Raw genomic sequence first — 25478 nt, 5'->3', positions numbered from 1 at the left:
ACATCCAGTGCGCATATATTATATATCCAGTGGGCATATATTAAATATCCAGTGCACATATATTAAATATCCAGTGCACATATATTATATATCCAATTCACATATATTAAATATATCCAGTGCACATATATTAAATATCCAGTGCACATATATTATATATATCCAGTGCACATATATTAAATATCCAGTGCACATATACTATATATATATCCAGTGCACATATATTAAATATCCATTGCACATATATTATATATATATCCAGTGCACATATATTAAATATCCAGTGCACATATATTATTTAACCAGTGCACATACATTATATATATATACAGTGCACATTTATTAAATATCTAGTGCACATATACTATATATATCCAGTGCACATATATTAAATATCCTGTACACATATATTAAATATCCAGTGCACATATATTATATATATCCAATGCACATAAATTAAATATCCAGTGCACATGTATTATATATCCAGTGCACATTTACTAAATATCTAGTGCACATATATTTTATATATCCAGTGCACATATATTAAATATCCAGTACACATATATTACATATCTAATGCACATATATTATATATATCTAGTGCACATATATTAAATATCCGGTGCACATATATTATAAACATCCAGTGCACATATATTATATATTCAGTGCGCATATATTAAATATGCAGTGCACATATATTATATATATACAGTGCACATTTATTAAATATCTAGTGCACACATATTATATATATCCAGTGCACATATATTAAATATCCAGTACACATATATTACATATCTAATGCACATATATTATATATATCTAGTGCACATATATTAAATATCCGATGCACATATATTATAAACATCCAGTGCACACATATTATATATCCAGTGGGCATATATTAAATATCCAGTGCACATATATTAAATATCCAGTGCACATATATTATATATCCAGTTCACATATATTAAATATATCCAGTGCACATATATTAAATATCCAGTGAACATATATTATATATATCCAGTGCACATATATTAAATATCCAGTGCAGAAATATTATATATCCAGTGCACGTATATTATATATATATATATATATCCAGTGCACATATATTAAATATCCAGTGCACATATGATAAATATCCAGTGCACATATATTATATATATCCAGTGCACATATATTAAATATCCAGTACACATATATTACATATCTAATGCACATATATTATATATATCTAGTGCACATATATTAAATATCCGATGCACATATATTATAAACATCCAGTGCACACATATTATATATCCAGTGGGCATATATTAAATATCCAGTACACATATATTAAATATCCAGTGCACATATATTATATATCCAGTTCACATATATTAAATATATCCAGTGCACATATATTAAATATCCAGTGAACATATATTATATATATCCAGTGCACATATATTAAATATCCAGTGCACATATATTATATATATATCCAGTGCACATATATTAAATATCCAGTGCACATATATTATATTTCCAGTGCACATATATTAAATATCCAGTGCAGAAATATTATATATCCAGTGCACGTATATTATATATATATATATATATATATATATCCAGTGCACATATATTAAATATCCAGTGCACATATGATAAATATCCAGTGCACATATATTATATATATCCAGTGCACATATATTAAATATCCAGTGCAGATATAATATATATCCAGTGCACATATATCAAATATTTATCCAGTGCACATATATTAAATATCCAGTGCACATATATTATATATATCCAGTGCACATATGTTAAATATACAGTGCACATATATTATATATATTCAGTGCACATATATTATATATATATCCAGTGCACATATATTATATATCCAGTACACATATATTACATATCTAATGCACAAATATTATATATATCTAGTGCACATATATTAAATATCCGGTGCACATATATTATAAACATCCAGTGCACAAATATTATATATCCAGTTCATATATTTTAAATATCCAGAGCACATATATTATAGATCCAGTGCACATATATTATATATCCACTACACATATATTACATATCTAGTGCACATATATTAAATATCCAGTGCACATATATTATAAATATCCAGTGCACATATATTAAATATCCAGTGCAGATATATTATATATCCAGTGCACACATATTAAATATATATCCAGTGCACCTATTTTAATTATCCAGTACACATATATTATATATATCCAGTGCACATATATTCAATATATCCAGTGCACATATATTAAATATCCAGTGCACATATTTTATATATATACAGTGCACATATATTAAATATCCAGTGCAGATATATTATATATCCAGTGCACACATATTATATATATATATATATGCAGTGCACATATAATAAATATCCAGTTCACATATATAATAAATATCCAGTGCACATATATTAAATATCCAGTGCAAATATATTATATATATCCAGTGCACATATATTAAATATTCAGTGCACATATATTATATTTCCAGTGAACATATATTAAATATCCAGTGCAGATATATTATGTATCCAGTGCACATATATTATATATATTCAGTGCACATATATATATATATATATATATATATATATATATATATATATATAAATATAAATACAGTGCACATATATTAAATATCCAGTACACATATATTATATATATCCAGTGCACATATATTATATATATCCAGTGCAGATATATTATATATCCAGTGCACACATATTAAATATATATCCAGTGTACATATATTATATATATCCAGTGCAAATATATTAAATATCCAGTGCACATATATTAAATATCCAGTGCACATATATTATATATATCCAATGCACATAAATTAAGTATCCAGTGCACATATATTATATGTCCAGTTCACATATATTATCTATATCCGGTGCACATATATTAAATATCAAGTGCACATATATTATATATCCAGTGCACATACATTATATATATATATACAGTGCACATTTATTAAATATCTAGTGCACATATATATTATATATATATATATATATATATATCCAGTACACATATATTAAATATCCAGTACACATATATTACATATCTAATGCACATATATTATATATATCTAGTGCACATATATTATATATCCAGTGCACATATATTATAAACATCCAGTGCACATATATTATATATCCAGTGCGCATATATTAAATATCCAGAGCACATATATTATAGATCCAGTGCACATATATTAAATATCCAGAGCACATATATTATAGATTCAGTGCACATATATTAAATATCCACTACACATATATTACATATCTAGTGCACATATATTAAATATCTAGTGCACTTATATTATATATATATCCAGTGCACATATATTAAATTTCCAGTACACATATATTACATATCTAATGCACATATATTATATATATATATATCTAGTGCACATATATTAAATATCCAGTGCACATATATTATAAACATCCAGTGCACATATATTATATATCCAGTGCGCATATTTTAAATATCCAGAGCACATATATTATAGATCCAGTGCACATATATTAAATATCCACTACACATATATTACATATCTAGTGCACATATATTACATATCTAGTGCACATATATTAAATATCCAGTACACATATATTACATATCTAATGCACATATATTATATATATCTAGTGCACATATATTAAATATCCGATGCACATATATTATAAATAGAGATGAGCGAACACTAAAATGTTCGAGGTTCGAAATTCGATTCGAACAGCCGCTCAATGTTCGTGTGTTCGAACGGGTTTCGAACCCCATTATAGTCTATGGGGAACAGATACTCGTTAAGGGGGAAACCCAAATCCGTGTCTGGAGGGTCACCAAGTCCACTATGACACCCCAGGAAATGATGCCAACACCTCTGGAATGACACTGGGACAGCAGGGGAAGCATGTCTGGGGGCATCTAACACACCAAAGACCCTCTATTACCCCAACATCACAGCCTAACAACTACACACTTTACACACTCAATACCACCTCTCTGACAGTAGGAAAACACCTTGAAACATGTGTATTTGGCACTTGCAGTGAGGAGAGCTTGTCACCAGCAGTGAATTTGGCCCTTGTAGTAAGTTGAGGTTGGCACCAACATTTGTTTTGAAAATCAGGGTGGATTGAGCCTCTAACCAGCAGAGTTTGGGCAAATTCATGGTGGAGGGAGCCTCTAAACACCCCAGTTTGGGCAAATTCATGGTGGAGGGAGCCTCTAAAAACCCCAGTTTGGACCAATTCATGGTGGAGGGAGCCTCTAACCAGCCCAGTTTGGGCAAATTCATGGTGGAGGGAGCCTCTAAAAAACCCAGTTTGGACCAATTCATGGTGGAGGGAGCCTCTAACCAGCCCAGTTTGGGCAAATTCATGGTGGAGGGAGCCTCTAACCAGCCCAGTTTGGACCAATTAATGGTGGAGGGAGCCTCTAACCAGCCCAGTTTGGACCAATTAATGGTGGAGGGAGCCTCTAACCAGCCAAGTTTGAACCAATTCATGGTGGAGGGAGCCTCTAAACAGCCCAGTTTGGGCAAATTCATGGTGGAGGGAGCCTCTAAAAAACCCAGTTTGGACCAATTCATGGTGGAGGGAGCCTCTAACCAGCCCAGTTTGGACCAATTAATGGTGGAGGGAGCCTCTAACCAGCCCAGTTTGGACCAATTCATGGTGGAGGGAGCCTCTAAACAGCCAAGTTTTGGGAAATTCATGGTGGAGGGAGCCTCTAACCAGCCCAGTTTGGACCAATTCATGGTGGAGGGAGCCTCTAAACAGCCAAGTTTTGGGAAATTCATGGTGGAGGGAGCCTCTAACCAGCCCAGTTTGGACCAATTCATGGTGGAGGGAGCCTCTAAAAAACCCAGTTTGGACCAATTCATGGTGGAGGGAGCCTCTAAACAGCCCAGTTTGGGCAAATTCATGGTGGAGGGAGCCTCTAACCAGCCCAGTTTGGACCAATTAATGGTGGAGGGAGCCTCTAAACAGCCCAGTTTGGGCAAATTCATGGTGGAGGGAGCCTCTAACCAGCCCAGTTTGGACCAATTCATGGTGGAGGGAGCCTCTAACCAGCCCAGTTTGGGCAAATTCATGGTGGAGGGAGCCTCTAAAAAACCCAGTTTGGACCAATTCATGGTGGAGGGAGCCTCTAACCAGCCCAGTTTGGGCAAATTCATGGTGGAGGGAGCCTCTAACCAGCCCAGTTTGGACCAATTAATGGTGGAGGGAGCCTCTAACCAGCCCAGTTTGGACCAATTCATGGTGGAGGGAGCCTCTAACCAGCCCAGTTTGGACCAATTAATGGTGGAGGGAGCCTCTAAACAGCCAAGTTTTGGGAAATTCATGGTGGAGGGAGCCTCTAACCAGCCCAGTTTGGACCAATTCATGGTGGAGGGAGCCTCTAAACAGCCCAGTTTGGGCAAATTCATGGTGGAGGGAGCCTCTAAAAAACCCAGTTTGGACCAATTCATGGTGGAGGGAGCCTCTAATTAGCCCAGTTTGGACCAATTAATTGTGGAGGGAGCCTCTAACCAGCCCAGTTTGGACCAATTAATGGTGGAGGGAGCCTCTAAACAGCCCAGTTTGGGCAAATTCATGGTGGAGGGAGCCTCTAACCAGCCCAGTTTGGACCAATTAATGGTGGAGGGAGCCTCTAACCAGCCCAGTTTGGACCAATTAATGGTGGAGGGAGCCTCTAACCACCCCAGTTTGGACCAATTCATGGTGGAGGGAGCCTCTAACCAGCCCAGTTTGGACCAATTCATGGTGGAGGGAGCCTCTAAAAAACCCAGTTTGGACCAATTCATGGTGGAGGGAGCCTCTAAACAGCCCAGTTTGGGCAAATTCATGGTGGAGGGAGCCTCTAAAAAACCCAGTTTGGACCAATTCATGGTGGAGGGAGCCTCTAACCAGCCCAGTTTGGACCAATTAATGGTGGAGGGAGCCTCTAAACAGCCAAGTTTGGACCAATTCATGGTGGAGGGAGCCTCTAAAAACCCCAGTTTGGACCAATTCATGGTGGAGGGAGCCTCTAACCAGCCCAGTTTGGACCAATTAATGGTGGAGGGAGCCTCTAACCAGCCCAGTTTGGACCAATTAATGGTGGAGGGAGCCTCTAACCACCCCAGTTTGGACCAATTCATGGTGGAGGGAGCCTCTAAACAGCCAAGTTTGGACCAATTCATGGTGAAGGGAGCCTCTAAAAACCCGTTTGGACCAATTCATGGTGGAGGGAGCCTCTAACCAGCCCAGTTTGGGCAAATTCATGGTGGAGGGAGCCTCTAAACAGCCCAGTTTGGGCAAATTCATGGTGGAGGGAGCCTCTAACCAGCCCAGTTTGGACCAATTAATGGTGGAGGGAGCCTCTAACCAGCCCAGTTTGGACCAATTAATGGTGGAGGGAGCCTCTAACCACCCCAGTTTGGACCAATTCATGGTGGAGGGAGCCTCTAAACAGCCAAGTTTGGACCAATTCATGGTGGAGGGAGCCTCTAAAAACCCCAGTTTGGACCAATTCATGGTGGAGGGAGCCTCTAACCAGCCCAGTTTGGACCAATTAATGGTGGAGGGAGCCTCTAAACAGCCAAGTTTTGGGAAATTCATGGTGGAGGGAGCCTCTAACCAGCCCAGTTTGGACCAATTCATGGTGGAGGGAGCCTCTAAAAAACCCAGTTTGGACCAATTCATGGTGGAGGGAGCCTCTAACCAGCCCAGTTTGGACCAATTCATGGTGGAGGGAGCCTCTAAACAGCCCAGTTTGGGCAAATTCATGGTGGAGGGAGCCTCTAAAAAACCCAGTTTGGACCAATTCATGGTGGAGGGAGCCTCTAATTAGCCCAGTTTGGACCAATTAATTGTGGAGGGAGCCTCTAACCAGCCCAGTTTGGACCAATTAATGGTGGAGGGAGCCTCTAAACAGCCCAGTTTGGGCAAATTCATGGTGGAGGGAGCCTCTAACCAGCCCAGTTTGGACCAATTAATGGTGGAGGGAGCCTCTAACCAGCCCAGTTTGGACCAATTAATGGTGGAGGGAGCCTCTAACCACCCCAGTTTGGACCAATTCATGGTGGAGGGAGCCTCTAACCAGCCCAGTTTGGACCAATTCATGGTGGAGGGAGCCTCTAAAAAACCCAGTTTGGACCAATTCATGGTGGAGGGAGCCTCTAAACAGCCCAGTTTGGGCAAATTCATGGTGGAGGGAGCCTCTAAAAAACCCAGTTTGGACCAATTCATGGTGGAGGGAGCCTCTAACCAGCCCAGTTTGGACCAATTAATGGTGGAGGGAGCCTCTAAACAGCCAAGTTTGGACCAATTCATGGTGGAGGGAGCCTCTAAAAACCCCAGTTTGGACCAATTCATGGTGGAGGGAGCCTCTAACCAGCCCAGTTTGGACCAATTAATGGTGGAGGGAGCCTCTAACCAGCCCAGTTTGGACCAATTAATGGTGGAGGGAGCCTCTAACCACCCCAGTTTGGACCAATTCATGGTGGAGGGAGCCTCTAAACAGCCAAGTTTGGACCAATTCATGGTGAAGGGAGCCTCTAAAAACCCGTTTGGACCAATTCATGGTGGAGGGAGCCTCTAACCAGCCCAGTTTGGGCAAATTCATGGTGGAGGGAGCCTCTAAACAGCCCAGTTTGGGCAAATTCATGGTGGAGGGAGCCTCTAACCAGCCCAGTTTGGACCAATTAATGGTGGAGGGAGCCTCTAACCAGCCCAGTTTGGACCAATTAATGGTGGAGGGAGCCTCTAACCACCCCAGTTTGGACCAATTCATGGTGGAGGGAGCCTCTAAACAGCCAAGTTTGGACCAATTCATGGTGGAGGGAGCCTCTAAAAACCCCAGTTTGGACCAATTCATGGTGGAGGGAGCCTCTAACCAGCCCAGTTTGGACCAATTAATGGTGGAGGGAGCCTCTAAACAGCCAAGTTTTGGGAAATTCATGGTGGAGGGAGCCTCTAACCAGCCCAGTTTGGACCAATTCATGGTGGAGGGAGCCTCTAAAAAACCCAGTTTGGACCAATTCATGGTGGAGGGAGCCTCTAACCAGCCCAGTTTGGACCAATTCATGGTGGAGGGAGCCTCTAAACAGCCCAGTTTGGGCAAATTCATGGTGGAGGGAGCCTCTAAAAAACCCAGTTTGGACCAATTCATGGTGGAGGGAGCCTCTAATTAGCCCAGTTTGGACCAATTAATTGTGGAGGGAGCCTCTAACCAGCCCAGTTTGGACCAATTAATGGTGGAGGGAGCCTCTAAACAGCCCAGTTTGGGCAAATTCATGGTGGAGGGAGCCTCTAACCAGCCCAGTTTGGACCAATTAATGGTGGAGGGAGCCTCTAACCAGCCCAGTTTGGACCAATTAATGGTGGAGGGAGCCTCTAACCACCCCAGTTTGGACCAATTCATGGTGGAGGGAGCCTCTAACCAGCCCAGTTTGGACCAATTCATGGTGGAGGGAGCCTCTAAAAAACCCAGTTTGGACCAATTCATGGTGGAGGGAGCCTCTAAACAGCCCAGTTTGGGCAAATTCATGGTGGAGGGAGCCTCTAAAAAACCCAGTTTGGACCAATTCATGGTGGAGGGAGCCTCTAACCAGCCCAGTTTGGACCAATTAATGGTGGAGGGAGCCTCTAAACAGCCAAGTTTGGACCAATTCATGGTGGAGGGAGCCTCTAAAAACCCCAGTTTGGACCAATTCATGGTGGAGGGAGCCTCTAACCAGCCCAGTTTGGACCAATTAATGGTGGAGGGAGCCTCTAACCAGCCCAGTTTGGACCAATTAATGGTGGAGGGAGCCTCTAACCACCCCAGTTTGGACCAATTCATGGTGGAGGGAGCCTCTAAACAGCCAAGTTTGGACCAATTCATGGTGAAGGGAGCCTCTAAAAACCCGTTTGGACCAATTCATGGTGGAGGGAGCCTCTAACCAGCCCAGTTTGGGCAAATTCATGGTGGAGGGAGCCTCTAAACAGCCCAGTTTGGGCAAATTCATGGTGGAGGGAGCCTCTAACCAGCCCAGTTTGGACCAATTAATGGTGGAGGGAGCCTCTAACCAGCCCAGTTTGGACCAATTAATGGTGGAGGGAGCCTCTAACCACCCCAGTTTGGACCAATTCATGGTGGAGGGAGCCTCTAAACAGCCAAGTTTGGACCAATTCATGGTGGAGGGAGCCTCTAAAAACCCCAGTTTGGACCAATTCATGGTGGAGGGAGCCTCTAACCAGCCCAGTTTGGACCAATTAATGGTGGAGGGAGCCTCTAAACAGCCAAGTTTTGGGAAATTCATGGTGGAGGGAGCCTCTAACCAGCCCAGTTTGGACCAATTCATGGTGGAGGGAGCCTCTAAACAGCCCAGTTTGGGCAAATTCATGGTGGAGGGAGCCTCTAAAAAACCCAGTTTGGACCAATTCATGGTGGAGGGAGCCTCTAATTAGCCCAGTTTGGACCAATTAATTGTGGAGGGAGCCTCTAACCAGCCCAGTTTGGACCAATTAATGGTGGAGGGAGCCTCTAAACAGCCCAGTTTGGGCAAATTCATGGTGGAGGGAGCCTCTAACCAGCCCAGTTTGGACCAATTAATGGTGGAGGGAGCCTCTAACCAGCCCAGTTTGGACCAATTAATGGTGGAGGGAGCCTCTAACCACCCCAGTTTGGACCAATTCATGGTGGAGGGAGCCTCTAACCAGCCCAGTTTGGACCAATTCATGGTGGAGGGAGCCTCTAACCAGCCCAGTTTGGACCAATTAATGGTGGAGGGAGCCTCTAACCACCCCAGTTTGGACCAATTCATGGTGGAGGGAGCCTCTAAAAAACCCAGTTTGGACCAATTCATGGTGGAGGGAGCCTCTAAACAGCCCAGTTTGGGCAAATTCATGGTGGAGGGAGCCTCTAAACAGCCCAGTTTGGGCAAATTCATGGTGGAGGGAGCCTCTAACCAGCCCAGTTTGGACCAATTAATGGTGGAGGGAGCCTCTAACCAGCCCAGTTTGGACCAATTCATGGTGGAGGGAGCCTCTAAACAGCCCAGTTTGGGCAAATTCATGGTGGAAGGAGCCTCTAACCAGCAGAGTTGTGGGAAAGCAGGGTGGAGGGAGCCTCTAACCAGCAGAGTTGGTGGAAATCAGGGTGGAGGGAGCCTCTAACCAGCAGAGTTGGGGGAAATCATGTTGGAGGGAGCCTAGTATTAGCAGAATTGTGCAACGCTTATGGTGGATGAGTATGAGGATGCGGAGGAATTGGAGAGGTTGAGTACAGACATGGAGTTTCATGTTGGGGTGCTTTACACAGGTGGGCACAAAAATGAAGGCTCTATCCAGTGGTGGTTCATTTTTATCAAAGTGAGCCGGTCGGCACTCTCAGCTGACAGACGGGTGCGCTTGTCAGTGATGATGCCACCGGCTGCACTGAACACCCTCTCAGATAGGACGCTGGCGGCAGGACAGGACAGCACCTCCAAGGCATATAGGGCAAGTTCAAGCCACAGGTCCAACTTCGACACCCAATACGTGTAGGGCGCAGAGGGGTCGGAGAGGACAGGGCTGTGGTCGGAAAGGTATTCCCGCAACATGCGCCTATACTTCTCACGCCTGGTGACACTAGGACCCTCCGTGGCGGCACTTTGGCGAGGGGGTGCCATCAAGGTGTCCCAGACCTTAGACAGTGTGCCCCTCGTTTGTGTGGACCGGTGAGAACTTGGTTGCCTACTGGAGGAACTGCCCTCCCTGCCGCCACTGTCACATGCTGGAAACATCTCCATCATATTCTGCACCAATTGCCTGTGGCAAGCATTGATGCGATTGGCCCTCCCCTCTACCGGAATAAAAGACGAGATGTTGTTTTTATACCGGGGGTCAAGGATAGCAAAGATCCAGTACTGGTTGTCCTCCATGATTTTGACAATACGCTTGTCGGTTGTAAAGCACCCCAACATGAACTCAGCCATGTCTGCCACAGTGTTAGTTGGCATGACTCCTCTGGCCCCACCGGAAAGTTCAATCTCCATTTCCTCCTCATCCTCCATGTCTACCCATCCGCGCTGCAACAATGGGACGATTCGAAGTTGCCCGGAAGCCTCCTGTATCACCATCACATCATCGGACAACTCTTCTTCCTCCTCCTCCTCCTCCTCCTCCTCCATTAAACGCAGTGAAGCGGACAGATGTGTGGACCTACTCTCCAGCTGTGACGGATCGGATGCTATCCCTAACTCCTCTGTGTGATCTGAGTTATCCCTGATGTCAATCAGGGATTCTCTCAGAACACACAAGAGCGGGATTGTAAGGCTCACCATCGCATCCTCAGAGCTCACCCTCCTTGTGGACTCCTCAAAGACCCGTAGGATGTCACAAAGGTCTCTCATCCATGGCCACTCATGGATGTGAAACTGAGGCAGCTGACTTTGTGGCACCCTAGGGTTTTGTAGCTGGTATTCCATCAAAGGTCTCTGCTGCTCAACCACTCTATTCAACATCTGAAACGTTGAGTTCCAGCGTGTGGGGACGTCGCACAAAAGCCGGTGTTGTGGCACATGCAGGCGTTGCTGGAGAGATTTTAAGCTAGCAGCGGCTACTGTCGACTTGCGAAAGTGGGCGCACATGCGCCGCACTTTCACCAGTAGCTCTGGAACATTGGGGTAGCTCTTTAGGAAACGTTGCACCACTAGGTTGAAGACGTGGGCCAGGCATGGAACATGTTGGAGTCCGGCAAGCTCCAGAGCTGCTACCAGGTTCCGGCCGTTATCACAAACGACCATGCCTGGGCCCAGGTGCAGCGGCTCAAACCATATTGCCGTCTCATCGAGGAGGGCATCCCTCACCTCGGAGGCAGTGTGCTGTCTGTCCCCCAAGCTGATCAGCTTCAGCACAGCCTGCTGACGTCTACCAACGCCAGTGCTGCAACGTTTCCAACTCGTAGCTGGGGTCAATCTAACAGCGGAGGAGGAGGCGGTGGCGGAGGAGGAGGCGGAGGAGGAGGCGGTAGAGGAGGAGGAGGAGGGGGGTGTTCTTCTCGTGTCCCTGCCAGGAATGTTAGGCGGGGAGACGAGGTACACCGGGCCAGTTTGGGAAGCAGTCCCAGCCTCAACTACATTTACCCAGTGTGCCGTCAGTGAAATGTAGCGTCCCTGTCCGCATGCACTTGTCCACGCGTCGGTGGTCAAGTGGACCTTTGTGCAAAGCGCGGAACTAAGGGCCCGCCTGATGTTGAGTGACACGTGCTGGTGCAAGGCGGGGACGGCACACCGGGAGAAGTAGTGACGGCTAGGGACGGCATAGCGAGGTGCCGCAGTTGCCATCAGGTCCAGGAAGGCGGGAGTTTCAACAAGCCGGAACGCCAACATCTCCTGGGCCAGCAGTTTAGCGATGTTGGCGTTCAAGGCTTGCGCGTGTGGGTGGTTAGCAGTGTATTTCTGCCGCCGCTCCAATGTCTGAGAGATGGTGGGTTGTTGTAAAGAAACGCCTGATGGTGCCTTTGATGGTGCAGGAGAAGGAGATAAGACAGGACCAGGGGAGGATGAGGTAGAAGTCAACAAAGTGGCGGAGGCAGATGAAGTGGTGTCCTGGCTCGTCCTCTGGAGTGCATCGCCAGCACAGTCAGCAGTGGCAGTGGCAGAGGCAGAGGCAGAGGCAGTGGCAGTGGCGTGAACGGCAGGCGGCCTTTGTCCTGCCGTTGCTGCCTGCCACTGATTCCAGTGCTTGGATTCCAAATGACGGCGCATTGAAGTGGTGGACAGGTTGCTCTTCTCAGAGCCCCTAATCAATTTCGAGAGGCAAATTGTGCAGACAACACTATATCTGTCCTCGGCGCATTCCTTGAAAAAACTCCACACCTTCGAGAAACGTGCCCTCGAGGTGGGAGTTTTTCGGGGCTGGGTACGAACTGGAACATCTTGGGAGATTCCGGGTGTGGCCTGGCTTCGCCTAAGCTGCTGACCTCTGCCTCTGCCTCTAGCTACCCTTTTTGGTGCTGCACCTGCCTCAACATCCACACTACTTTCCCCGCTTGACATCCCCCCTGTCCAGGTCGGGTCAGTGTCCTCATCATCCACCACTTCCTCTTCCAACTCCTGTCTCATCTCCTCCTCCCGCACAATGCGCCAGTCAACTGGATGCCCTGACGGCAACTGCGTCACATCATCGTCGATGAGGGTGGGTTGCTGGTCATCCACCACCAAATCGAACGGAGATGGAGGAGACTCTAGTGTTTGAGCATCTGGACACAGATGCTCCTCTGTTAGGTTCGTGGAATCGTGACGTGGAGAGGCAGGTTGAGGGACAATGAAAGGAGCGGAGAACAGCTCTGGGGAGCAGGGACAGTTTGGGTTATTGTTCTGTAAAGCTTCGGAATTTTGGGAGGAAGGAAGACAAGACTGTTGGGTAATAGGAGGAGAGGAGGCAGAGTCTGACTGGCTGCTGGACAATGTGCTGTAAGCGTTCTCTGACAGCCATTGCAAGACCTGTTCCTGGTTCTCGGGCCTACTAAGGTTTGTACCCTGCAGTTTAGTTAATGTGGCAAGCAACCCTGGCACTGTGGAGTGGCGCAATGCTTGCTGCCCCACAGGAGTAGGCACGGGACGCCCTGTGGCTTCACTGCTACCTTGCTCCCCAGAACCATTCCCCCGACCTCGCCCACGGCCTCGTCCACGTCCCTTTCCGGGAGCCTTGCGCATTTTGAATTCCTAGTTAGAAATTGGCACTGTATACCAGTAGTAAAAATTGTGGGTGCACGTAACCCCAATATATTCTTTGAATTCCCAGTCAGACACTGGCACTATATGGCAGTAGCAAGAAATGAGGGTATTTGTATTCCCAATATACTCTTTGAATTCCCAGTCAGACAATGGCACTGTATACCAGTAGTAAAAATTGTGGGTGCACGTAACCCCAATATATTCTTTGAATTCCCAGTCAGACACTGGCACTATATGGCAGTAGCAAGAAATGAGGGTATTTGTATTCCCAATATACTCTTTGAATTCCCAGTCAGACAATGGCACTGTATACCAGTAGTAAAAATTGTGGGTGCACGTAACCCCAATATATTCTTTGAATTACCAGTCAGAAACTGGCACTATATGGCAGTAGCAAGAAATGAGGGTATTTATAACCCCAATATATTCTTTGAATTCCCAGTCAGACAATGGCACTGTATACCAGTAGTAAAAATTGTGGGTGCACGTAACCCCAATATATTCTTTGAATTACCAGTCAGAAACTGGCACTATATGGCAGTAGCAAGAAATGAGGGTATTTGTATTCCCAATATACTCTTTGAATTCCCAGTCAGACAATGGCACTGTATACCAGTAGTAAAAATTGTGGGTGCACGTAACCCCAATATATTCTTTGAATTACCAGTCAGAAACTGGCACTATATGGCAGTAGCAAGAAATGAGGGTATTTATAACCCCAATATATTCTTTGAATTCCCAGTCAGACAATGGCACTGTATACCAGTAGTAAAAATTGTGGGTGCACGTAACCCCAATATATTCTTTGAATTCCCAGTCAGAAACTGGCACTATATGGCAGTAGCAAGAAATGAGGGTATTTGTATTCCCAATATACTCTTTGAATTCCCAGTCAGACAATGGCACTGTATACCAGTAGTAAAAATTGTGGGTGCACGTAACCCCAATATATTCTTTGAATTACCAGTCAGAAACTGGCACTATATGGCAGTAGCAAGAAATGAGGGTATTTATAACCCCAATATATTCTTTGAATTCCCAGTCAGACAATGGCACTGTATACCAGTAGTAAAAATTGTGGGTGCACGTAACCCCAATATATTCTTTGAATTCCCAGTCAGAAACTGGCACTATATGGCAGTAGCAAGAAATGAGGGTATTTGTATTCCCAATATATTCTTTGAATTCCCAGTCAGACAATGGCACTGTATACCAGTAGTAAAAATTGTGGGTGCACGTAACCCCAATATATTCTTTGAATTACCAGTCAGAAACTGGCACTATATGGCAGTAGCAAGAAATGAGGGTATTTATAACCCCAATATATTCTTTGAATTCCCAGTCAGACAATGGCACTGTATACCAGTAGTAAAAATTGTGGGTGCACGTAACCCCAATATATTCTTTGAATTCCCAGTCAGACACTGGCACTATATGGCAGTAGCAAGAAATGAGGGTATTTGTATTCCCAATATACTCTTTGAATTCCCAGTCAGACAATGGCACTGTATACCAGTAGTAAAAATTGTGGGTGCACGTAACCCCAATATATTCTTTGAATTACCAGTCAGAAACTGGCACTATATGGCAGTAGCAAGAAATGAGGGTATTTATAACCCCAATATATTCTTTGAATTCCCAGTCAGACAATGGCACTGTATACCAGTAGTAAAAATTGTGGGTGCACGTAACCCCAATATATTCTTTGAATTACCAGTCAGAAACTGGCACTATATGGCAGTAGCAAGAAATGAGGGTATTTGTATTCCCAATATACTCTTTGAATTCCCAGTCAGACAATGGCACTGTATACCAGTAGTAAAAATTGTGGGTGCACGTAACCCCAATATATTCTTTGAATTACCAGTCAGAAACTGGCACTATATGGCAGTAGCAAGAAATGAGGGTATTTATAACCCCAATATATTCTTTGAATTCCCAGTCAGACAATGGCACTGTATACCAGTAGTAAAAATTGTGGGTGCACGTAACCCCAATATATTCTTTGAATTCCCAGTCAGAAACTGGCACTATATGGCAGTAGCAAGAAATGAGGGTATTTGTATTCCCAATATACTCTTTGAATTCCCAGTCAGACAATGGCACTGTATACCAGTAGTAAAAATTGTGGGTGCACGTAACCCCAATATATTCTTTGAATTACCAGTCAGAAACTGGCACTATATGGCAGTAGCAAGAAATGAGGGTATTTATAACCCCAATATATTCTTTGAATTCCCAGTCAGACAATGGCACTGTATACCAGTAGTAAAAATTGTGGGTGCACGTAACCCCAATATATTCTTTGAATTCCCAGTCAGACACTGGCACTATATGGCAGTAGCAAGAAATGAGGGTATTTGTATTCCCAATATACTCTTTGAATTCCCAGTCAGACAATGGCACTGTATACCAGTAGTAAAAATTGTGGGTGCACGTAACCCCAATATATTCTTTGAATTACCAGTCAGAAACTGGCACTATATGGCAGTAGCAAGAAATGAGGGTATTTATAACCCCAATATATTCTTTGAATTCCCAGTCAGACAATGGCACTGTATACCAGTAGTAAAAATTGTGGGTGCACGTAACCCCAATATATTCTTTGAATTACCAGTCAGAAACTGGCACTATATGGCAGTAGCAAGAAATGAGGGTATTTGTATTCCCAATATACTCTTTGAATTCCCAGTCAGACAATGGCACTGTATACCAGTAGTAAAAATTGTGGGTGCACGTAACCCCAATATATTCTTTGAATTACCAGTCAGAAACTGGCACTATATGGCAGTAGCAAGAAATGAGGGTATTTATAACCCCAATATATTCTTTGAATTCCCAGTCAGACAATGGCACTGTATACCAGTAGTAAAAATTGTGGGTGCACGTAACCCCAATATATTCTTTGAATTCCCAGTCAGAAACTGGCACTATATGGCAGTAGCAAGAAATGAGGGTATTTGTATTCCCAATATACTCTTTGAATTCCCAGTCAGACAATGGCACTGTATACCAGTAGTAAAAATTGTGGGTGCACGTAACCCCAATATATTCTTTGAATTACCAGTCAGAAACTGGCACTATATGGCAGTAGCAAGAAATGAGGGTATTTATAACCCCAATATATTCTTTGAATTCCCAGTCAGACAATGGCACTGTATACCAGTAGTAAAAATTGTGGGTGCACGTAACCCCAATATATTCTTTGAATTCCCAGTCAGAAACTGGCACTATATGGCAGTAGCAAGAAATGAGGGTATTTGTATTCCCAATATATTCTTTGAATTCCCAGTCAGACAATGGCACTGTATACCAGTAGTAAAAATTGTGGGTGCACGTAACCCCAATATATTCTTTGAATTACCAGTCAGAAACTGGCACTATATGGCAGTAGCAAGAAATGAGGGTATTTATAACCCCAATATATTCTTTGAATTCCCAGTCAGACAATGGCACTGTATACCAGTAGTAAAAATTGTGGGTGCACGTAACCCCAATATATTCTTTGAATTCCCAGTCAGAAACTGGCACTATATGGCAGTAGCAAGAAATGAGGGTATTTGTATTCCCAATATACTCTTTGAATTCCCAGTCAGACAATGGCACTGTATACCAGTAGTAAAAATTGTGGGTGCACGTAACCCCAATATATTCTTTGAATTACCAGTCAGAAACTGGCACTATATGGCAGTAGCAAGAAATGAGGGTATTTGTATTCCCAATATATTCTTTGAATTCCCAGTCAGACAATGGCACTGTATACCAGTAGTAAAAATTGTGGGTGTATATAGCCCCAATTCTATTGCTAGGGGACTTGCAGGGTATTTCTGGGGTGAAGGTGGGGGGGCACACCGTTGGAACGGGTATCGGGGTATATATCGGGTATACGGGAATACACTGACAGTGTATTCCATTCAGGATCCTGGGAAAGCTGGGTTGCGGCGATTGAGCCCGTCAGTGCCACGTTACACTGACAAGCTTCTCCCTGGAATTTAGCTCTTACAAGAGCTGTTGGTTGTCTTCTCCTTCCTATCCTAGCCTGTCCCTGCCTACCCAGAATCTAAGCCCTAGCTAGCTGGACGGAAACCTCCGTCCTCGGTGAATTGCAAGCTCAGAATGACGCGAAGCTGGGCGGCGCTGTTCTTTTAAATTAGAGGTCACATGTTTTCGGCAGCCAATGGGTTTTGCCTACTTTTTTCAACGTCACCGGTGTCGTAGTTCCTGTCCCACCTACCCTGCGCTGTTATTGGAGCAAAAAAGGCGCCAGGGAAGGTGGGAGGGGAATCGAGTAATGGCGCACTTTACCACGCGGTGTTCGATTCGATTCGAACATGCCGAACAGCCTAATATCCGATCGAACATGAGTTCGATAGAACACTGTTCGCTCATCTCTAATTATAAACATCCAGTGCGCATATATTATATATCCAGTGGGCATATATTAAATATCCAGTGCACATATATTAAATATCCAGTGCACATATATTATATATCCAATTCACATATATTAAATATATCCAGTGCACATATATTAAATATCCAGTGCACATATATTATATATATCCAGTGCACATATATTAAATATCCAGTGCACATATACTATATATATATCCAGTGCACATATATTAAATATCCATTGCACATATATTATATATATATCCAGTGCACATATATTAAATATCCAGTGCACATATATTATTTAACCAGTGCACATACATTATATATATATACAGTGCACATTTATTAAATATCTAGTGCACATATACTATATATATCCAGTGCACATATATTAAATATCCTGTACACATATATTAAATATCCAGTGCACATATATTATATATATCCAATGCACATAAATTAAATATCCAGTGCACATGTATTATATATCCAGTGCACATTTACTAAATATCTAGTGCACATATATTTTATATATCCAGTGCACATATATTAAATATCCAGTACACATATATTACATATCTAATGCACATATATTATATATATCTAGTGCACATATATTAAATATCCGGTGCACATATATTATAAACATCCAGTGCACATATATTATATATTCAGTGCGCATATATTAAATATGCAGTGCACATATATTATATATATACAGTGCACATTTATTAAATATCTAGTGCACACATATTATATATATCCAGTGCACATATATTAAATATCCAGTACACATATATTACATATCTAATGCACATATATTATATATATCTAGTGCACATATATTAAATATCCGATGCACATATATTATAAACATCCAGTGCACACATATTATATATCCAGTGGGCATATATTAAATATCCAGTGCACATATATTAAATATCCAGTGCACATATATTATATATCCAGTTCACATATATTAAATATATCCAGTGCACATATATTAAATATCCAGTGAACATATATTATATATATCCAGTGCACATATATTAAATATCCAGTGCACATATATTATATATATATCCAGTGCACATATATTAAATATCCAGTGCACATATATTATATTTCCAGTGCACATATATTAAATATCCAGTGCAGAAATATTATATATCCAGTGCACGTATATTATATACATATATATATATATATCCAGTGCACATATATTAAATATCCAGTGCACATATGATAAATATCCAGTGCACATATATTATATATATCCAGTGCACATATATTAAATATCCAGTGCAGATATAATATATATCCAGTGCACATATATCAAATATTTATCCAGTGCACATATATTAAATATCCAGTGCACATATATTATATATATCCAGTGCACATATGTTAAATATACAGTGCACATATATTATATATATCCAGTGCACATATATTATATATATCCAGTGCACATATATTATATATCCAGTACACATATATTACATATCTAATGCACATATATTATATATATCTAGTGCACATATATTAAATATCCGGTGCACATATATTATAAACATCCAGTGCACACATATTATATATCCAGTTCATATATTTTAAATATCCAGAGCACATATATTATAGATCCAGTGCACATATATTATATATCCACTACACATATATTACATATCTAGTGCACATATATTAAATATCCAGTGCACATATATTATAAATATCCAGTGCACATATATTAAATATCCAGTGCAGATATATTATATATCCAGTGCACACATATTAAATATATATCCAGTGCACCTATTTTAATTATCCAGTACACATATATTATATATATCCAGTGCACATATATTCAATATATCCAGTGCACATATATTAAATATCCAGTGCACATATTTTATATATATCCAGTGCACATATATTAAATATCCAGTGCAGATATATTATATATCCAGTGCACACATATTATATATATGCAGTGCACATATAATAAATATCCAGTGCACATATATAATAAATATCCAGTGCACATATATTAAATATCCAGTGCAAATATATTATATATATCCAGTGCACATATATTAAATATTCAGTGCACATATATTATATTTCCAGTGAACATATATTAAATATCCAGTGCAAATATATTATGTATCCAGTGCACATATATTATATATATTCAGTGCACATATATATATATATATACATATATATATATATATAGTGCACATATATTAAATATCCAGTACACATATATTATATATATCCAGTGCACATATATTATATATATCCAGTGCAGATATATTATATATCCAGTGCACACATATTAAATATATATCCAGTGCACATATATTATATATATCCAGTGCACATATATTAAATATCCAGTGCACATATATTAAATATCCAGTGCACATATATTATATATATCCAATGCACATAAATTAAGTATCCAGTGCACATATATTATATGTCCAGTTCACATATATTATCTATATCCGGTGCACATATATTAAATATCAAGTGCACATATATTATATATCCAGTGCACATACATTATATATATATACAGTGCACATTTATTAAATATCTAGTGCACATATATTATATATATATATATATCCAGTACACATATATTAAATATCCAGTACACATATATTACATATCTAATGCACATATATTATATATATCTAGTGCACATATATTATATATCCAGTGCACATATATTATAAACATCCAGTGCACATATATTATATATCCAGTGCGCATATATTAAATATCCAGAGCACATATATTATAGATTCAGTGCACATATATTAAATATCCACTACACATATATTACATATCTAGTGCACATATATTAAATATCTAGTGCACTTATATTATATATATCCAGTGCACATATATTAAATTTCCAGTACACATATATTACATATCTAATGCACATATATTATATATATATCTAGTGCACATATATTAAATATCCAGTGCACATATATTATAAACATCCAGTGCACATATATTATATATCCAGTGCTCATATTTTAAATATCCAGAGCACATATATTATAGATCCAGTGCACATATATTAAATATCCACTACACATATATTACATATCTAGTGCACATATATTACATATCTAGTGCACATATATTAAATATCCAGTACACATATATTACATATCTAATGCACATATATTATATATATCTAGTGCACATATATTAAATATCCGATGCACATATATTATAAACATCCAGTGCACATATATTATATATCCAGTGGGCATATATTAAATATCCAGTGCACATATATTAAATATCCAGTGCACATATATTATATATCCAATTCACATATATTAAATATATCCAGTGCACATATATTAAATATCCAGTGCACATATATTATATATATCCAGTGCACATATATTAAATATCCAGTGCACATATACTATATATATATCCAGTGCACATATATTAAATATCCATTGCACATATATTATATTTCCAGTGCACATAAATTAAATATCCAGTGCAGAAATATTATATATCCAGTGCACGTATATTATATATATATCCAGTGCACATATATTAAATATCCAGTGCACATATGATAAATATCCAGTGCACATATATTAAATAGCCAGTGCACATATATTATATATATCCAGTGCACATATATTAAATATCCAGTGCAGATATAATATATATCCAGTGCACACATATTAAATATTTATCCAGTGCACATATATTAAATATCCAGTGCACATATATTATATATATCCAGTGCACATATATTAAATATCCAGTGCACATATATTATATATATCCAGTGCACATATATTATATATATCCAGTGCACATATATTATATATCCTGTACACATATATTACATATCTAATGCACACATATTATATATATCTAGTGCACATATATTAAATATCCAGTGCACATATTGTATAAACATCCAGTGCACATATATTATATATCAAATCAAATCAAATCAAAAAATGCTTTATTGGCACGTCCGAATAGGTATTTGGCATTGCCAAAGCTAGTAAAGTGGGTGGGGGGGGGGGAGTTGGGTTGGGTGGGTGGTGGGTATGGGGGGGGGTTCGGTTATAACAGTCCATGGAGTCTCATCTTCCTCTTCGTTGGTGACTGCTATATGGGGGGGGTTGGAGGTGGGGTGGGGCAGGGCGGTTGGTTTGGGGTATAACAGTCCGTGGAGTCTCATCTTCCTCTTCGTTGGTGACTGCTATATGGGGAGGTGGGGGTGGGGGTGGGTGGGGCGGGTGTTTTGGGATAAATATAACAGTCCATGGAGTCTCATCTTCCTCTTGTTTGGTGACAGCTGGACACGTATTGGGCAGCGATCTCCACAGTGGCCTCTTCTTCTCCCAGTAGGATGTAGAGTTTCCTCTTCTCGTCTGCAGATATGAAGTCTGGGATGTGGGCAGAGAGTCTTTGGTAGTAGACGGCCCTCATAGCTGAGTATTTGGTGCAGTGTAGCAGGAAGTGGGTCTCGTCTTCTAGGGCCCCCTGGTCACAGTGCTGGCACAGTCTCTTCTCCCGTGGCTTGTACGTCTGTCTGTATCGCCCCGTCTCTATCTCTAGGTTGTGGGCGCTCAGTCTGTATCGGCTCAGGGTCTGTCTGTGCTTGGGGTGGCGTATTCTCTCCAGGTAGGTGGCCATGGTGTAGTCCCTTTGTAGGGATTGGTACACGGTGAGTTTCTTGGAGTTATTTATTTCATTTCTCCATTCTTCAATGTACCACTCTCTGTTTGCCTCTGTGGTCGCCTTTATTTCGGCCTTGGTTATCATCTGTTGGTGTTTTTGGTTTGGTGGTTGGCTGCTGTTTGGTTGTTGAATGTCTGGTTTGCTCAGGTGGCTTAGCCATGCTTGGTGGTGGTAGGAGTCAGGCTTGCTCCCCTGGATGTGTGCCTGGAAAGCTAGCGCCCTCTTCTGTATGGTGAGCCATAGGGGGAGTCTGCCTAGCTCTGCCCTGCAGGCTATGTTGGTGGTGTTGCGATGGACATGGAGCAGGTATTTGCAGAACTCCAGGTGGAAGTTCTCTGTTGGGCTGGAATCCCACCTTGACTGGTCTGGGTAGGTGGCTGGGTCCCAAACCTCACTGCCATAGAGAAGGATCGGGGAGATGACAGCGTCAAATATCTTCATCCAGACCCTCACCGGTGGTTTGAGGTGGTACAGTTGTCTTCTGATGGCGTAGAAGGTTCTGCAGGCTTTTGCTTTCAGGGTTTCTATTGCTGCTTTGAAGCTTCCTGATTGGCTGAGCTCCAGCCCCAGGTAGGTGTAGCTGTTGGTTTTCTCCAGTGTGGAGCCGTTCAGTGTGAATTGTGAGGTGGTGGAGGCTTTATTGTGGCCCTTCTTCTGAAATACCATGACTTTGGTCTTCTTCTGGTTGATGGGTAGGGCCCATGTGGTGCTGAATTTTTCCAGCACTGACAGACTTTCTTGGAGGTCTTTCTCGGTGGGGGCCAGGAGTAGGAGGTCATCGGCATACAGCAGGAACTTCACCTCTCGATTGTTCAGGGTGAGGCCTGGGGTTGGTGAGGCCTCCAGGGCTGTAGCCAGTTCATTGATATAGATGTTGAAGAGCGTTGGGCTCAGGCTACAGCCTTGTCTGACCCATCGGGCCTGTTGGAAGTATGCTGTCCTTTTCCCATTCACCTTCACACTGCACTGGTTTCCGGTGTAGGAGCTCTTGATGACGTCGTACGTTCTTCCTCCTATTCCACTCTCTAGGAGTTTTAGAAGTAGGCCTGGGTGCCATACTGAATCAAACTCCTTCTTAAAGTCCACGAAGCAGGCGAATATCTTGCCTCTTCTGGTGTTGTGGACGTGCGTCTTGATGAGGCTGTGCAGGGTGTAGATATGGTCTGTGGTGCGGTGGTTTGGCATGAACCCTGCTTGGCTCTTGCTGAGGACCCCGTGTTGTGTGAGGAAGGTGAGGATTCTGTTATTGATGATGCTGTTGAACAGTTTCCCCAGCGTGCTGCTGACGCAGATCCCTCTGTAGTTGTTGGGGTCATATTGGTCCCCATTCTTGTAGATGGGGGTTATGAGCCCTTTGTTCCAGTCTTCGGGGAAGTGTCCAGCATTGAGCACGAGGGTGAATAGCTTTGCCAGTGCCGCGTGTATTGCTGGAGAGCTGTATTTGATCATCTCTGGTAGGATGCCGTCAGGGCCACTGGCCTTTTTGCCTTTCAGCAGGACAATTCTTTCCTGTATATCTTTTATGGTGATTGGTGAGTCCAGAGGGTTCTGGAAGTCTTTGATGACTTTCTCCATGTCCCTCAGTTTGGTGATTATCTGTTGCTGTTCTGGAGTTAGTTCTTCTTCTGGGATGTTTTTGTAGAGACCTCTGAAGTAGTTGAGCCAGATATTGCCATTTTGGATGTGGAGAGAGTTTTTCTTGGGCTTTGTGCCCATGTGGTGCCAGGTCTCCCAGAATGAGCTGTCCTGGAGGGAGTCCTCTAGTTGCTGTATTTTGTGGGAGAGGTACCTCTGTTTCTTCTCTCTGAGGGTGCCCTTGTATTGCTTGCATAGATTGCTGTAGGCTTCCCTCACCTCCTTGTTGTTGGGGTCCCTGTGTTTTTGGTTGGAGGCTGTTCTTAGGGTATGGCGTAGTGCTTTGCAGTCGCTGTCGAACCATTTGTGGGACTGTTTGTTGGTTTGTCTTATGGGTTTGGTTCGTTTCAGGCCTGCTAGTTCTGCTGTGGTCTGTAGGATGTACTTGAGATCCTTCACAGCTCTGGTTATTCCCTGTTGGTCTGGCTGATAGTTGTTTGTATGGAAGTTTGTGAGCAGTGTCTTGATTTCGGGTCGGTTGGTTGCGTTGCTATATTCTATGGCCTGGTGGTTGGCCCATTTGAAATGTCTTGGTAGGTTGTAGAGGCCGGACTGTTGGGGCTCATGTATGGGTGTTTTGTTCCTGGTTCTCATGTATAGTAGGATCTGGTTATGGTCTGATAGATGGGAGTCAGGTGCGATTGTGAAGTCTTCAATGTCTGACAGGTCTGCGTCTGTAATGGCATAGTCCACCACGCTGTTGCCCACTTGAGAGTTTAGTGTGAAGCGTCCTCTGGGATCGCCTGTGGTACGTCCGTTTATTATGTACAGTCCTAGGCTTCGGCACATGTTCAGCAGTTGTCTCCCACTCTTGTTGACAATTCTGTCTTGGCTGTTTCTTCTTGTCTGTGTGGGTTCTGGGTGGTGGATCTCACTACTGTGCATATGTGGGTTGTCGTCAGGAGGCAGGTAGT

Source organism: Leptodactylus fuscus, unplaced genomic scaffold (assembly GCF_031893055.1).
Source record: "Leptodactylus fuscus isolate aLepFus1 unplaced genomic scaffold, aLepFus1.hap2 HAP2_SCAFFOLD_90, whole genome shotgun sequence".
NCBI classification, from domain to species: Eukaryota; Metazoa; Chordata; class Amphibia; order Anura; family Leptodactylidae; genus Leptodactylus; species Leptodactylus fuscus.
Note: the sequence above shows the minus strand (reverse complement) of the source record.